General features: G+C 36.3%; 1 protein-coding gene across 1 annotated transcript in view; it reads left to right on the top strand.

Moving 5' to 3' along the window:
* Positions 1–1,125: 1,125 nt before the first annotated feature.
* SOX6 (SRY-box transcription factor 6) overlaps positions 1,126–16,335 on the top strand; it is a 254,326-nt gene continuing 239,116 nt past the window's right edge. Inside the window, exon 1 of the mRNA XM_005153268.3 lies at positions 1,126–1,206. The gene's annotated coding sequence lies outside the window, so the exon portion shown is untranslated. The remainder of the gene's footprint in view (positions 1,207–16,335) is intronic.

The raw sequence follows: 16,335 nt of genomic DNA, 5'->3' as shown, positions 1-16,335 counted from the left end.
AGGACTACTGTTATGCAAAGGGAAATAGATAGTCCCTTCTGTGCTATGCAGTAACTTTTGGATACTTTGTCTCTTTGTCTAAGGAAAAAACAAATGTACTGCAGTAGTATCTAATAAAACAGCTGTAGCAAAATTTATCAGGAAAGCCCTGAGTCACTGCCTTCCAGAAGGAAAAAAAAAAAAGAAAAAAGAGAGAAAAAACCCCTTTCTTATGATTACTCCATTTTGCAGCACTATGCCTCAGTATCTATGCAATAAATTTATTTTTCCCAGTCATAGCCCTTCCCAAGGTCCAACTTATATATCCCCCAAACAAAGACTAGTTTCTTCAGGTCAGGATTTCCAGAATGTTTCACCCTCCTATACTAGATCTCTACACCTCTTTACAGGGCTGGCTTTATAATCTTTTTACTCATTTCGCAACAGAGCTGCCAAAATGTTTTGAATTCTGATGAAACTGATAAAATGGATTCAGTTTTCTACTACTAACTTTGAAATACAAAATTACATATAATTGTTAGGTATCTCATCTTAAACTGTTTTGACCTTATTTGAACTCCCCTTTTTTAGCTATTCTGGGCCTCTCTTATCTCATTTTTACTCCTGGCCACTCTTGCTCTTGCTTTCTGACAACACAGATGGACAGCCTTGCACTAACTGATAACTGCGGCAATTTCTCAGCACACTATTCAGTAATAAAAGATGTTATTTTCAGAATTCAGCAAGCGTGTGTTATATTTAAACACACACCGAAGATGAGAGGTTGAGCAGTAGCTTCATGGGAGTATGCTGTCCTATGAGCCATTGGACTTTACAGCTTTCAGTTTGTTGACGCATTGGTTTACTGGCTCCTAGGTTTAGTAAGTAGAGTTTTTAAGAGAGAAACTAGTCTTTTAACCATTTATGAGCTTTTAGCTTTTTAAGATAATCTATTCTTCAACTTTCTCTTTAGATTGCTACTTAATTGTCATGTATGTACTTCATATGTTTTGTTATTTTTGCATTAAAATGAACTGAACATTGGAGGCTGCTTAGTTCAAAATGGGAGCCCTGCAAAGGGTTAACCAGCAGAGAATTACAAATGAACTATCAGGAAAGTTGATTATTAATCCAGCAAGAGAGAAAATATCCTTCCAGTTAGCAAGAATTAGTACCTGAAGAACTGATAATATTGTTCAGGCTGTCGGTGTGGAATGGCAAAGTCAGGTAAGCTAGACATCTTCTCAAAGAAATAAGCCTTTTCTTTCTGTTTTGTTTTGGGTTTTGTTTGTTTTTTGCTGTTTGCTTTTTTTTTTTGGTAAGAGATTTTAGTTTTAAAAGAATCTTTGTTGATTTACTTGGAACTATCTGCAAATGAAACAGCATATGCTGTTCCTCAGGTTCCTCAAATGAATGAAAGAAATTAAAATTGTGCTTTAACTTTGGTAAGAAGATATATTTCTAAGCTATCAAGTGTATGTAGCAGTGAAATGTCTTAACAATTCTTTACTTGTTTGTGGTTATGTGTGAGAACTGATGGCAAAACCTGAAGAGTTCTCTGCAATTACAATCTAATATATTAAGTAAGTCTGTCTTTAGTTGTGCCTGAACATATGTGGAGGTTTACAGGAACTTTTATGTTGTTGAGCTGTTTCGTTCAGTTATTAGACTTCAGTTTTCACACTGTATGAATGATTTATTCAATTTGTTTTGATATTGTGGACACATTTGTGTTCGTTAAAAAACTTTTTTTTGGTGGGGTTTCAAAAGTCTGTGATCTGGGGTTAGAAGGAAATGGATGTTTGGTAAACACACCACTGTGTTTATATAGAGAAATGCAAACCAAACCATTAGATCAGTTGAACATAATCCTCTTATAATTTTGGTAATTTTCTGAAGACTCAAAGCTCTTGTCTTTGGGTAAACTTTCAAATTTGTCTGTTTGTGCTGCTGACACTAATCAATAGGTGTGACAAACATTTATTTTTTCAATGTAGTCTTCACTATTTAGTTTATTATATGATGTGTGTAAAATCTTAACTAGTGGCCTAATGCTGTAGAAATGAGCAAGTCTGTATACAGTATTTAATGACTTTCCCTAAGTTGTATGCTGTTACTGAAATTAGCATTTAAATATAAAGTCCTGATTTGCTTGTAGAATGGGATTCAATATGCATATGATGTTACTACAGTACCTGTCTTGGTGAAAAGAGTTTACTTTCTCCAGATTTTTGCTTATATCAATGAAATAGCCTGAAAGCTACATAAAAGGGACTGTGGTGTTACAAGTATGAAAATAGTGATAAAAGCTGAAAGCAATCCAAATCCGAAGGCTGAGCCTCTGTAGCAATTTAGTTCTATGTAGTAACATTTCACGAGCCATACAGAAAGGAAGAAACCTTTTGATTTTGAGAATGCGATTAAGATACAGCCTAGGGGCAAAGGAGAAATAGAAAGGAGGGAAGCAGAGGCAGTGAGGAAAGTGAAACAGAGAAGTGGCATTTGTCTGACAGGCTTCATTGTCTTGCGTGTGACTTTGGCCTACTCGAGGAGAGAGACAGCTGGTGGCCAATTTTTCTGAAGGGTGGCTCATCATGTTAGAGTAAATTAAAATCCTAGAATTTGCTGATGATGTAGCTAACAGGGCAACAAATGGTGGGATTTTGGAAGCTGTGCTGAATATTCATATATACAGAGAGGCAAATAACTTCTTGTGGCATATTTTATCTGAGTATTTGAAAGAGAATGGGGTCCACACAAATAAGCTGCTTTGTCTGAATTTGAACACCAGCATCTAGGAAATATATAAAGAGCAAGAAAACTAATGATGAAAAAATTATCACACAGGAAATGATATACGTAGAAAAAACAAGATTGTAATTAGTGGAGGAAAGTAAGAAACTGATTAGAGAAATGAAATTTCCCAGATGTTTAAGGAAAAAAATGAAAGTTAAATTAGATAAGCTCTTTTAACTAGTATTGGAGGAGAATGTTCGCTTCAAAATGGGAAAGCTAAACTTAAAATTAGAAAAGAGCTGGCAACTTGAGTTTAGCTTAACTGTTTTCCTGCACGAGTGACTCTTTGGAATGCTCTGCTTGCGACATCATCAGTGTAGTGCTGTTGGGGGAAAAAAGAAACCCAACGAAATGAAACTCACTGTATGCTTATTTGGAATGATTAAGGCATTTGTATTACTTCCTTGTGTATTAACCCAGAAATTAGACAAATTGTTTAGATTTTGAAGCAGCATGTCAGGATTTCTTGTATTTTGTATGTATATGTCATTGACATCTGAGCTCTCTGGTTCGACAGACAGACTTTAATAACCATATTAGAATATATTGTAAGTATTAGCTTTTGGCAGAATCCTAAATTATCAAACTACCTGCAACTGAAAAAAAAAACAGCCTTGAGCCCCCCAACTGTAAGCCAGTATAAATTAGCTGTTATTATTATAATTTAAATCAACTGTGATAAAAAGAATATTCTTACATAAAAAATGGAAATAAAACATATCAAGAAGAAACTGTCTTTTTTGTGCTCATTAGTGACTCATTTCAAATTCAACAAGTCATAGTGGAACACATGAAAAATGACCCCTGCAAGTTAGTTCAGCATGGCTCTACAGCTGACATGATCCTTGCTTTTGTGTCAGTTTTAACTTCTCATTTGTGTGCTTAAAAAAAAAAGGGGGGGGGGGGGAAGGAGAAAAAGTTGTATGTGTCTGGGGTAGATTGATAAGAACATCATCTGATTCAGTGGAACTAGTTTGAGTGAGTGGGGCTTTTAGGTTAAGTAAAACAGTTGCATTTTCTTCGACACAGACTCCCAGCCTTTGTAGCTCAAAGCTTGTTTAAAGGCTTAAGGTTGGGAAGTGATGAATTTCCAGAGGTCTCTGATAAACTAGACATATATCTGGAAATAGCTGCAGTTTAGGGGAGGCTTCTGGAGCAGTCAGCCTGCAGCAAGCAAGCCATTCCTCTCCCTGCATGGTTGGGACAGCAAGATGCAATGATGGGAGGGGCAGAGCACAAATATCAGTAAGTTGGTTGATTCTCTTCTTTATGAAAACCTGGTGGTAGCCAGAAAGAAGCTTGTCTACAGAAGCAGATGGCCAAAGCAAAGGTTGGGCCGGGTTATTTTTGTTCCTTGGACCACACCTTGTCTATGATGATAGTATTGGAGAGAGAACATGTTCCAGCTCATTAGGAGCTCAGTGAGGCTATATGGATAACACTAAAGTATTTTATAAGATTCAGTGTAAAGTTGCATAGTTCAAGGAACCTCATGTCTTATTAGCTATGGTTAAGGTCAGTTATCCACACAATGAGGGAGAAACTCTTTCATAAACAAGTAGATAAATATGGTGCAGCTGGTGCTTAGCTGTGCTTCAGGCTGCTAGACTGCCAAAAGAGCTCATGAGCAACTCTGGCTTTTACAGAGTCCTTATGGAACAGCAGCAGCTTAGAGTGGTCAGATGTAAAATTACAAGGTTGTGTCCTGAAAAAAGAATAAATCCAGGGCAAATTCATGACTTTTCATATAGGTGCCTATCTCTACAAGATATTAAAGAGAGAATATAGAAACATTAGAACTGCCCTAGAAGAAAATAAATTGTAAAATATTTGAACTGAAAAAAAAGCCCAAACCAAAAAACTACCTAGTCTAAACACCTGAATAAAACAGGCGTAGTGTCCTGTGGGGTTTGGTTTCTGCACAAGCTGCTAAGTGTTCCATGTTTTTCAGAAATGCCAGTTAGGTACATAGGTATTTGTTACCACTTGATCTGTGTCTGATAATATAGAGAAGCCTTGTAAGACTTCGTTTTGCCTTTGGAACTAGCATTTTTACTGTCTTGGGAAAAATAATTGTATTTTAAACAGCTGTAATGAGAGAAGAGCTTGAAGAGTTAATTAAATCATGTGCTGCTGCTAGAGGAAAACATTTTCGTTCCTTTTTTTCCACATCAGAAGTAGGAGTTACGTGTGTTCTTTATTACATCCAACATATCCCAATAGTTTTTTTTTAAAGACATACTCATGAAGCAGGGTATTTCTTGAAGACCTATTACTTTATTTTCAGCTACTAAATCCTGGAGCAATCAAGCATGTAATTTTTCACCATCTGAATACAGTTCTGTGATAGTAGTGGATGATAGTACATAACATCCACAGAACTGCAAAATGTAATCCTCTGACTGTCTTTACTACACAGGATTTGGTTGTATTTTTATAGCTGCTAGAGGAGAATCTGTTGGTACTTCTTCCAAAGATAGTACAAATAAGTATTTGTGCAGTTATTATTCCAGGTGCTTTAGATCAGATGTTTTAATTGTAGCACCCCCCCAATCAACCAAGCAAAGCCCACAGCAACTTTGCTCTAAATGTATTCACCCAAGTTTGTGAGAGTCAAAAGACTGTGGATTGACTGTTGTCCCACAAATGGGTCTGTTTTACTAAGCAGAGTGATGAGATTGTGATCTGCAGGTGTTCAATGTAGGAGGCAAATGGTGTTCAGAACAGCCTCTGCTTAAATAGGTCAAACCAATGAAACTCCTTTGCTCTGGGAGAAGGCCAAAGCTGGGCACTTCATCAGCAGCTATCGTGCACAGATGCCACTACTATTCCATGGCATCCTTTTGGCCTTTCCACCTCTGCACAGGGATGGATAATATAAACAGTATGTAGCAGTTTGTCTGTCATTTAGTAGTTTATGTGAATGTGCTACTTTCTTGTCATTTTACTATTTAAACCTTAGTGAGAATTGAAGTGGGCAAATCCTGTTTATGTGCATTTTTCTCAAAACAGTTTTCATCTTGACCGTACTTACTTAATTCCAATTTAGAGACATTTGTTCTGCTTCCCTATTAACTTGGATTTTAAAAAAGCAGTATGTATAAGCATACATCCCAATTTTTCCATGAAAAAATTGAGCTAAATCACAAATATCTTTGTTCTTGCTTTACTGGGGTAAGCTTTTAGCATTTATTGAGGCAATATATATGGTTTACTAGTGTTTATGCTGAATCTTGCCCGTGATTTTTCATAGACTGCTTTTTCTTTGAAAGCAGTATTTTTAGTATGTTTTTGATTATTCTTTCTTTTCTCTACTTTTCCCATCAGCTGTAGCCCATTTAATGCTATCATCACGTTACAGAGCACAGTTTTGAGGGAAAACAAAGCTGCTAGTGACCCTGTGACAACTGGTAAACCTGATTACTAATCTAGAGTGGTGTTCAATGAAAAAGCCAAAGAAAACCCTGCAGGAGAGAAACATTGTTTTGTTTTAAATTGCTATATAGGAATGGAACTGCTGTGTTATAAGAAAGAGAATAATAAGCCTCCCTTGCTTGTCAGGATTCAGATCCAGGCATTCAGTGCATACTTGCCTAGACGTCCTATTTAAAAAAAAAAGAGCAAAGTTTTTGAATTGATGTCAAAGTCAACTACAACAATAATCAGTGATAGCAGCTTTTTGCTTCTAAGAAGATCAGATTCTGCTTTGAGCTATTGTGATATAGTTCTGAAGTTAGTGTATGGGTTAATTAGGGTTATTCTCCCCTGCACCCTACAGATGTGACACATATTCCAGAGTTACTATGCCTCCTATCTTCTGCTGTCTGCTTTTAGCTGTTTGTAGCAAGCAAAGACAGAGTAAGAAGTGACTACTTCATGTGCTATTATCAATAATAATAATTTCTGCATTGCACAAGAAATGTTATTTTCCCATTTTCCTAAAATTGATGTTTTCAGAGAATAAATTAGAAAGGAAGCTTGGTGCCAGAAAATAAATTATTGACCCTTTTCCTGTATTTTTTTTTGCACTACTGCATTATTAGCCTTTAAGGATACAATCAACATACCTTAGGTGGTAGATGATCATAGAAGTCACAGAAGCAAAATTGCTGTCACACTTCCAGTAGTGTAGAGGCATATTTAAGAATGGTACTTCATTTCACCTTTACTAGTGAAACATAACTAATATTTAGCAGAATTTCAATTAATCAGTTGTAATGTTCTGATGTTACTTCTGCAGCTCCAGCAGTGCAGCAACTGTTTTAGTTTAAGAAATGTCTGTATGCCTGAATACATCTTCATAAATTATTGAAAGCATGCAAAAAAGGTTGACTGATACCAGCCAAGTCTAGAGAGACTGAACCACACAGAAAGTAATTGAAAGAAAAAATCAAATTTGTTACCAAAAGATAGATTGCTTCATGAACCCGTACTGTGTTTTTTATGCCCAGACTAGGAAGTGATCCATGCTTTAGAAAATTTGTGACACAACTATTGTGATCTTGCAATATGATACAATACATAAGTTATTGTAGTCCTTATTAGTAACAATGAACTTAGTGAATTCCTTCCATATTAGGTATATGTGTGTCTTCCTAGACAACGTATGCAGGTTATAGGTATTTTTATCCACATATTTATGTATGTGTATTTGTGAGCGTGCACACAAACACATACAAGTCCATTTTGTCTGTTAGATGTATTTCTACATATGCAAATATGTACTTGTATTTGCATATATGAACACAAATGCACACATGGATCTGTCTGTTGGTCATTTATGTTCATGTGCATAGTCATGCCCTATATAATTATCATATTAATATTAGCCACAAACCTTCACACTTCCTTATACCTGTTGTCCTTCTAATATATCATTCTACTTTCAGAGATGGTGTTCTAAAATTTAGAGGAATAAGCAAAAATATTGAGAATTAGTTAATAAAATCAGTAGTGGATTAGAATGCTTATGATTCTTCCAGCCTGATGTTAGCAGTTTTATTTATGAAATGTATGCTTCGGTTCGAGGATAGCAATGCACCTGTGAGCATCCCAGTGTTCTGCCTGGTACTGTTGGGGATTCTAATATTAAACAGATAGAGAATTAGACATTATGCATGTTTACTTATTACCTAAGATATTTATAACTTAAAATACTTATAAAATTGCTTTTATAGATTATAGAAATCTTATCAATGTTCTTTGCCAATTTGTTGGGTTTTTTTTTTGTCTTTTTTTCAAGGGCTTCAAGGGAAAAGGCATAAGAAAATCAGTTTCTTGGCAGTATCTCTAGTAGTACCACGCTCAGGATCTTGATAAATATCACCATGATGGACTGGTGCCCCAGATTCATGTGGTAGTCTAGAACATAATTACTTTTCTCATTGTTTCTGTGCCTTCTCCTGTAGAATACCATAATATTTTAAAGTGATGTTATATTGTGAAAACTGAAAATAAACCTAACCACAATAGCTTTCAGGTGCTTAGCTATCTTTTTTTTAATGCTAGCAAGGAATTAAATTTTTTTATAGCTTTTATCTATAAATGTTTGATACAAGAGTAAGCAAGTATTAACTCTGTTTTCTAGTATTAATCTTACTTTGCTGATCAAGCCTCTTTAGTTAGGAGTGTTATCACTTTTCTGTCAAATAAAAGATAATAAAGTACACATACTTTACAGCTTGAACATATATAAAACATTTTCTTAGACCCTTGAAGTCAGTGGATAGGTGATCGACCCCAAAGTCACTTCTTGTTGTTTATATTCTGAGTGACTTTTCTGAAATATATTTGTTCATACATGTTTTTAAAAGTCTTAGATCAGATGGCCCTTAAATAACCTCTATCAGTCTGTAATTACACAGAGAAATATAGTTGAAAATGTAGAGAAATGTAATCCTTTGTTATGCAATTATTTTATATTAGTGTTTAGAAGAACATTTGGAGGTCAAAAATCATGCAACAAAAAGCATCCTAGAATTTACATCGTATGTCAGCTGTTGATGAGTATAAGATGCAATATAGAAATATAGAATGAAGAACCTAAATGTACACATTTAATTCTCAGGAAATTTTATTTATATAGGAGAAGAACATCTAAGAGTGTGGATAACTGAGTGAGACTCACTTTTGCCATTGATTACACCATTTGCCTTAAAACAGAAACTGACTTTGGGGCAAACTACCAAATGGTGGCTTTTTGATGTAGCAAATTTCACTCTCCCAAGCTAACTTTTTACGCTGAATGTTTTACGTTGTGGTATCTATACTTAATACTGTTTCTTATGCAGAGACTAAGACTTAACACGTATTTTATTATAGAGCCCTAAGGCAGAGCTCTCCTTTTTCTCTGATCAGTATATTCTGCACTTTTTCCCTTCTTGTTCTTGCTACTCTAAGTAAGCAATAAACTAAAGTGTATGGCACTTTTCTTTTTCGTTGTAGTTGTTGCTATAAAAACCCCCTTACCTTAATGCATCAGTATTTTAAATAATGTTGCCATTGATGGCTTGGCTTTATTTTACTGCTGAGGTTTAATTTTCTTTTTTTCCCAAACAATTTAAGAAAGCACTGGTTCTCATTGTATAGAGTTACACAGGTTTTTTTGTTTTCAATGTGTGTTTTGTGAAATGTTACACCATGAAGAACTCAGCAGACAAAAAGTCTTATTTCCTCACAAGATAAGTGAGGCATTTGATGCAGCATTCATATATATTTACAACAATATATGATGATCCTACTCTGAGTGAAGGGACCAAATAGTATCTGTCTTGAGGCATTGCTGGGATTCATGTGCGGTAAAGACTTTCTAGAGGCCTGAGAGCATCAGCCCGCTGTATTGTACACTTGTACATTTGTGTTCAGTAGTGACCTGAGCACCATGGGCCAGTAATAGAGGGACAAAAAAAGGTGCTTCTATTCTAGTTTGGTTTCAAGAACTTTATCCTACCTAACAACTTTTTGAAATCAGTTCCATATACTCTTTTTTCTTATGTTGTGGGTAGTATTTAATACTGTTGGCATAGCTGAGGGCTTAAGTCTTTCTCTCTAGTCCATGGAATGGACTTTGCTTGTAAATGGCATCACATTACAAGGTCATGCACATAATTTTCATGGTTTAAAAATAATGTTGGATCAACATTTTTAATACATTGGTTTGTTATCTTCTAGCCTTCTGATAGTGCCAATTTTCCTCTCTGCTCCATAACAAACACGAAATAGTTATCCGACCTTTGTTATCCCATTGTTATAGTTAACGGGTTGATAACCATTCTATGAGCTATGAAATGTGGACCTACCCCTGCTGCATCCCCTGAAATAAAGAGAAAAGGAAAAAACAAGAAAGAAAGGGAAAAAGAAACCCTGCTCCAGTAACCATTAAATTGCAGGGTGATCTAGAGATAAAAGCAGAATCTCTTTTTTGCTTTTCAAATATTTGCCTGGCCTTCAAAAGATATTTGCCTTTTGTGTTTACACTGGATTTATTTTTTTGGCCTACATGCAGAAGGAGAATGATACAGTAAAGAATAATGGACAATAGGGAGTAAAATGCTCTCAGCTTTCACATCTAGCCTGTGTTTTTTACTTTAGGTTTATTTTTTTTTGCTTGTATTTCATTTAAATAGAAACTGCTGAGTATTGTAAAGGGTTGTAAATGTGAAAGTATCAGATGAAGTACAGTATGAGGAGATTATCTACAGGTTGGCAGGCAGTAATGAGAGTTGGCAAAATGCCATTTTCTACCACGAACCTTTGGTACCTCAAGTTATTAATCTGTGTGGCAGAACAATGTCAAGCTTCAAAAGCTGGTGTTCTGTCATTTTCAGAACTGCTTTTTCTTGTTCCTGAAAGAGGCAGGTGAGGTTTGCATCTGTAAAGTTGTATAAATCTTCAACAAGGCAAAAAGAAAGATGTTTTGGTCAAAATCTAAAGTCTGTGTTGTATCATCTTCAGTTCTTTCATTCTGGACAGCATTAAGGCCTCCTTGGAACCTGCATTGTCCCCTGTGGATTTGTTTTTGTTGAAAGAGGAGACTTTCAGCAAGTTTATATAAAATATAATTTGATGTAAAAGCTCATATTCAAGGGAAGCACTGCTCTGGGACAGTAACCTGTCCCAAAGTTAACTTCTCTTTTGCTCAAATTCAGTCCTTTTGTTGTGTTACACACTAGTACTGCAGCATCAAGATGGTTTTGTTAAAGTCTTGAGATGGAGGTGTTTCACAAAGCTTACTGTAATACTCAACATTTTTTGATGCTGCTAACTTGAAAACAAACATAACCCAATGATTTAATTGAAGTATCTTGATTAACATGCTTTAGACCCGTGTGCATTTATAATGTATAAAAATATATTTCACCATGTGTATGTCATAAAGCTCTTAGTATGTTACAGTTTGTGAAAATTACAGTCAGTTAATAATGTGTCAGCTCCCCACTGTGTGCTTTGTAGGATACTGAATGGGTGTTACATGATTTATTTGCTGGATTTTGCAGGTTTTCTGTAGCGTGTCAGATGCCTTGCTGATTGCTTGGTGAAGCCTAGAGCATGAGCTCCCTCCTGCAATGTTTACTTTAAGTCAATCTACATTTCCTTAAAAGTATGACAGTCTTAAAACCAGATAACCTCCTCAAAACTTTCACAAAAACTTCTGTACTTTTTACTGAGAGCATTGTTTACAATTTAGATGTATGTTTGTGTGACAATCATCATTTACTTCATAGTTCTTAGAATTACAAAGAATGGATTGTTAATAGAACAAATGTAATCTTGCTAGAGTGATAATAATACTGCAAATAATTTATATATTTGGCTGGGATTTGGGGGTGTGTGGAGATGTTAATTAACTTTTATTGACACTATCCATAATGCAGTTAGAAGGATTCTCCCTCCTTTCACCACTTTCACTCATGTATGTCCTTGACTTCTTCATATCTTCTCATTCTCTCATTAACAGAGAGAAGTGGTATGACATATTTATAAAGGTGAAGTGTTGTTTCCCACCTATGGATTTAGGAAGTGGTAATGCCGAGTTCAATTTTAAGTTCTCTTTATTCATTACCTTTCTGGTGATTTTTTTTTTTCATGCTGTCTTTTAGGATTACACGTTCTGTTTAAATGTTTGCATCCATGTCCTACAGCACACAGACTTGAAGATTAGTTAGAAGGTGTAGAAGGACCTGTTTTCAAAAGGTGTAAAATTCTGAAGACAGTTGATGACTGGAGGTAAAAATTGTAGGAGTATCAGGATGGGTGGCCATTTGAGCAAGGTGTAGGTCTCTGTGGTGCTCCAGTGCACTGCCATCTGGTATGTTATGGCAGGATAATATGGTTTAAACCGGATGGGTGGATTTCTGTGTGACATCATGGTGCATCTAACACCAACTTGTATGACAGTTGGATTTAATAGGCAAAGAAATTAAAGGGAGTTTATGAAAAGCGAAATTGTGTGGGTTAATGATTTAAGAGTTGAGGCTCTTGTCTAATGCTAATAAAGGTTTCTGATGTCATTCCTTTTGTTGCTGTAATGTATATTATTGAAATAATTTGTATGCTTCTGTATGCTTGCATGTACTATCTTGAATGAGGTATAAGTTTATTTCTGGCTTTCGCATTTAAATTTGTGAACACAGCAAGAGCTCAATGAGTTCTGGCAACAGTAGCCCTATAATACAAAGATTCTGAGAACTTCCTGGAAAATGGAAGGAGTCATTCATCTAACAAAACTAACAGATGAAGAAACTTGCCAGAGTTGCGAAGAATCATTCTGCAAAGGTCACGTAGAGTAGATTAGCCCAAAATCAAAATATGTTAGGGACAGTTTGGGATTTTGGGAGGTGGTTAAGAATGTTCTTGAAGAAGATTTTGTTCTGATTTTGTTTTAAGAAGATTTTGTTTTGAGATGCATATTTCAGATCTACCACTTTAACTTTGTTTTATATCTGATGTTCACTAAAATCATGTGTATTGTGAATTATAGGCTGTAATTCCCTGTCTGCTATCTGCTGATAGAGTATATCAGGAGAGTGAGACAAGAAAAATTTTCATCTTCTCCAAATAATTATTGATGGAATTATAACCCTATTTTCTTTCTGTTCCTTGTTCCCATTTTGTGTGTAATTATGTATGCAAAGTAGGTGTGGTAGCAATTTCTGGAATTAATTTTGAACATTTATGTTTTAAAATTTCTCTTAATTTACACTTTCTCCAAACTCCCTTAATTTAAAATTTACCTTTGTTGCCTTTCTTTTAAATCCGTATTTATTTTGTGTTGGTTTATTTCAAAATATTAGAGTACTGTGGGCAGTGTTTATGGAGCTATCCTATAGTGGTTTTTAGCATATGAAAATAGAATCATAGAATCATAGAATAGTTAGGGTTGGAAAGGACCTTAAGATCATCTAGTTCCAGCCCCCCTGCCATGGGCAGGGACACCTCACACTAAACCATGTCACCCAAGGCTTTGTCCAACCTGGCCTTGAACACTGCCAGGGATGGAGCATTCACAGCTTCCCTGGGCAACCCATTCCAGTGCCTCACCACCCTAACAGTAAAGAATTTCTTCCTTATATCCAATCCAAACTTCCCCTGTTTAAGTTTGAACCCATTACCCCTTGTCCTATCACTACAGTCCCTAATGAAGAGTCCATCTCCAGCATCCTTATAGGCCCCCTTCAGATACTGGAAGGCTGCTATGAGGTCTCCATGCAGCCTTCTCCAGGCTGAACAGCCCCAACTTTCTCAGCCTGTCTTCATACAGGAGGTGCTCCAGTCCCCTGATCATCCTTATGGCCTCCTCTGGACTTGTTCCAACAGTTCCATGTCTTTCTTATGCTAAGGACACCAGACCTGCACACAATACTCCAAGTGAGGTCTCACAAGAGCAGAGTAGAGGGGCAGAGTGTTACTTGTATGCAGCATGAAATGGTAATTTTCTTTCTGTCTTGTATTTTGCCTCGTTTTAGACGTATTTGGCTGTAGCTGTAATTCTTTGTGGAAGGTGAATCCCAGTGTTGCTAGCAGGCTGAAATGGTACATTGCTGGGACACCTCCTGGTCATTTTTATGGCATTTCTGGCAAATACAGAGGAGGTGCTGAGCAGATACTCAGTTTGTTGGGCACGTTAATTTGCCTTTCACTGGTCTAAGCTTAACCTGGTTTCTGTGTTCATTTCAACGTGCTGAGTCCTTCCCTTCTTCTCTCTCTCCCTCCCCACTCTGCCCAAACCCAGTGCCTGGTAAAGCCACCTGGAAGAGCCCTAATATTTGACCCTGTTACTGACCATTCAGAAGAAGGATGAGTGAGAGTGGGTCTGTAGCCTCAGTCCCTCTTTTGAAAGGATGGTTGGAGTAGAGGCTGTTGGGGTGGGTGCACTGCAGGAACTGCAGGAACAGGGAGGAAATGTGGACCCATTCCTGTTGGTGATCTAAGACGTCTGCCTAGTAAAGCTGCACCTTAAAGTACTTTGAGTGAAAAACTGATTTTGCTGAAGTCACTGGGCACTTATGCATTAATTTTACTCCAGCAAGCATTTCACCAGTAATTTTTATTTTGCAGCTGTAGTGGTGGGGGGGGGAACCCTGAACCAGGATGAATGTGACTTCATATTGTGAAATACATTCTCTGCTAGTTTCATCCTTGCCTTCCTCCCATATGAATAACTGTAAATGATGTTCTCTGTTAATAAGTGTGTACTTTGTCTAAATTGCATGTATTTTTCTTTTGACATACATACCATGTTACTATTAATCATCCCTTTCTGCTCTTTACTGTACAAAGACACTGTTGTGCTGATGGAGCGTATTTAATCTTTGGTATGTTGTATTTTAGTTCTATTGTTGCTTTCTCATTTCTTTATGGAAAACCTTTCTTTATTGACTCTTAAATCATGGGTTAAGCCCTTATTGAAAACATGTTCAGTATATACTTGCTAGAGAAAAAAAAGTTCTTTTAAGGTTATAGGCTAGGCTTATATAAATACTTCACTATACAGTAAAAATTCAGAGGTCTCCTATATGTTATCTAAAGCTAGATATATACCCAATTACTCAGCAGCACATCATAAAAGAGATGCATGCTATGTTCATGTCTGTCAGTGCCTTAAGTCATCACTCTACAGCCTTTTTTAAATTCTCTTTTTATTGAAACCAAGAAACAAAACAAAGACAAAAAAAAAAGCAAAACCAACATCAATTAGATGTCAACACGACACCAAAGAGCATAATATATCATAAAAATAAATGTATGATCTGGTGACTCAATGATTTCTGTCCATATGGCATTACAGCGAAGAAAAGGCAAATAGCTACGCATCTATATAGAGAAAAATATCCAATATAAAATTGACCATACTGACAGCACTAGGAAGCTCTTAGCTTTCTAGTGGAAATAAATAACATGCAGAAGAGATACAAGGTTCCAGCAGTCTCACTCTTACATGTATTTAGAATTTTGTACAGGGAGCATTGTTCAAGTATATATGTTTTTAGAAAAATGACTCTAAGGATGGAGATATTCTGCTTGCTGCGATAGGTACAGGTTTATAGATGGGTGTGTAGAGTAATGCTAAAGTGAAATTGGGGAAAAGAAGGAAATCTTTGGAAATAAATGTGACTATCTGTTGAAACTTAAAATGAATTCTGACTCCAAGCCTATTTCTGTATTTGCTGGAAGACATATGAAAAAGCCTCTTTGTATAAGTGCTAAGCACATAAAAACCACTGAGAATCATTTAAGCCTCTAAAATAATAATCTGGGAATTCCATTTATTATCATAGTTAAGGGCATCATAACTTTATGGTAAGCAGGGAAGGGTGGGAGAGAGGTGAGACTGTGGAGGAGGGAACTAAGGAAAGAAAACCCAGAAAAATCCAGAATCAGACACGGCCTCTGTTATTTGAATTTGTTGCTCATTTTCAGTGGAGTGATAACTGCAACAGCACAGAGCTGCCTGGTTCAACACTTCCCTTTCTAAGGAACATGAATGTGTTTCACAGCTTACACCTGGACAGCAGGATATAGGGGAAAAAGCCAAAAAGATAGATCACGTATTCTTTTTGCATACTTAGGACTTGTAGATTATAAATGCGTGCACACACAAATAAACATATATGCATGTAGATACATACATTTATATATCTACACACACGTGTTCATGTGTGTGTAAATCCACATGGGATTTCTTCTCCCTTTGCTGTTAGGCTCAGTTCACAGTTCTGTCTCCTGTCTCTGTAGAGGTACAAGAAGCTACCTTCTGGAATTTTGCTCGTTTTGCCTGCCCAAGTTGTCATTTTATACAGTGATATCTGAGATGTCTTTTTGTTAATTTTATTAGAAGTACAGCTATAGTCCTCAAAGGAGGTGATAAGTAACCCATTTGACCTGGGAAATGGTACTTTCCATGTGAGCAAAGAATAAGTAATGAGCACCTTATCTTATCTTTTAGATTAGTGATAACATCAGTGAGACCACTTGGTCAATATTGTACATCTCATCTCATCAAAGTAGTAACAAAATACATTCTTCCCAGTAATTGCAACTGGCTATTAGGGATACTAGAAA

Source organism: Melopsittacus undulatus, chromosome 4 (assembly GCF_012275295.1).
Source record: "Melopsittacus undulatus isolate bMelUnd1 chromosome 4, bMelUnd1.mat.Z, whole genome shotgun sequence".
NCBI classification, from domain to species: Eukaryota; Metazoa; Chordata; class Aves; order Psittaciformes; family Psittaculidae; genus Melopsittacus; species Melopsittacus undulatus.
The sequence above is the reverse complement of the archived record's forward strand: the minus strand, read 5'-3'. Positions and strand labels throughout refer to the sequence as shown.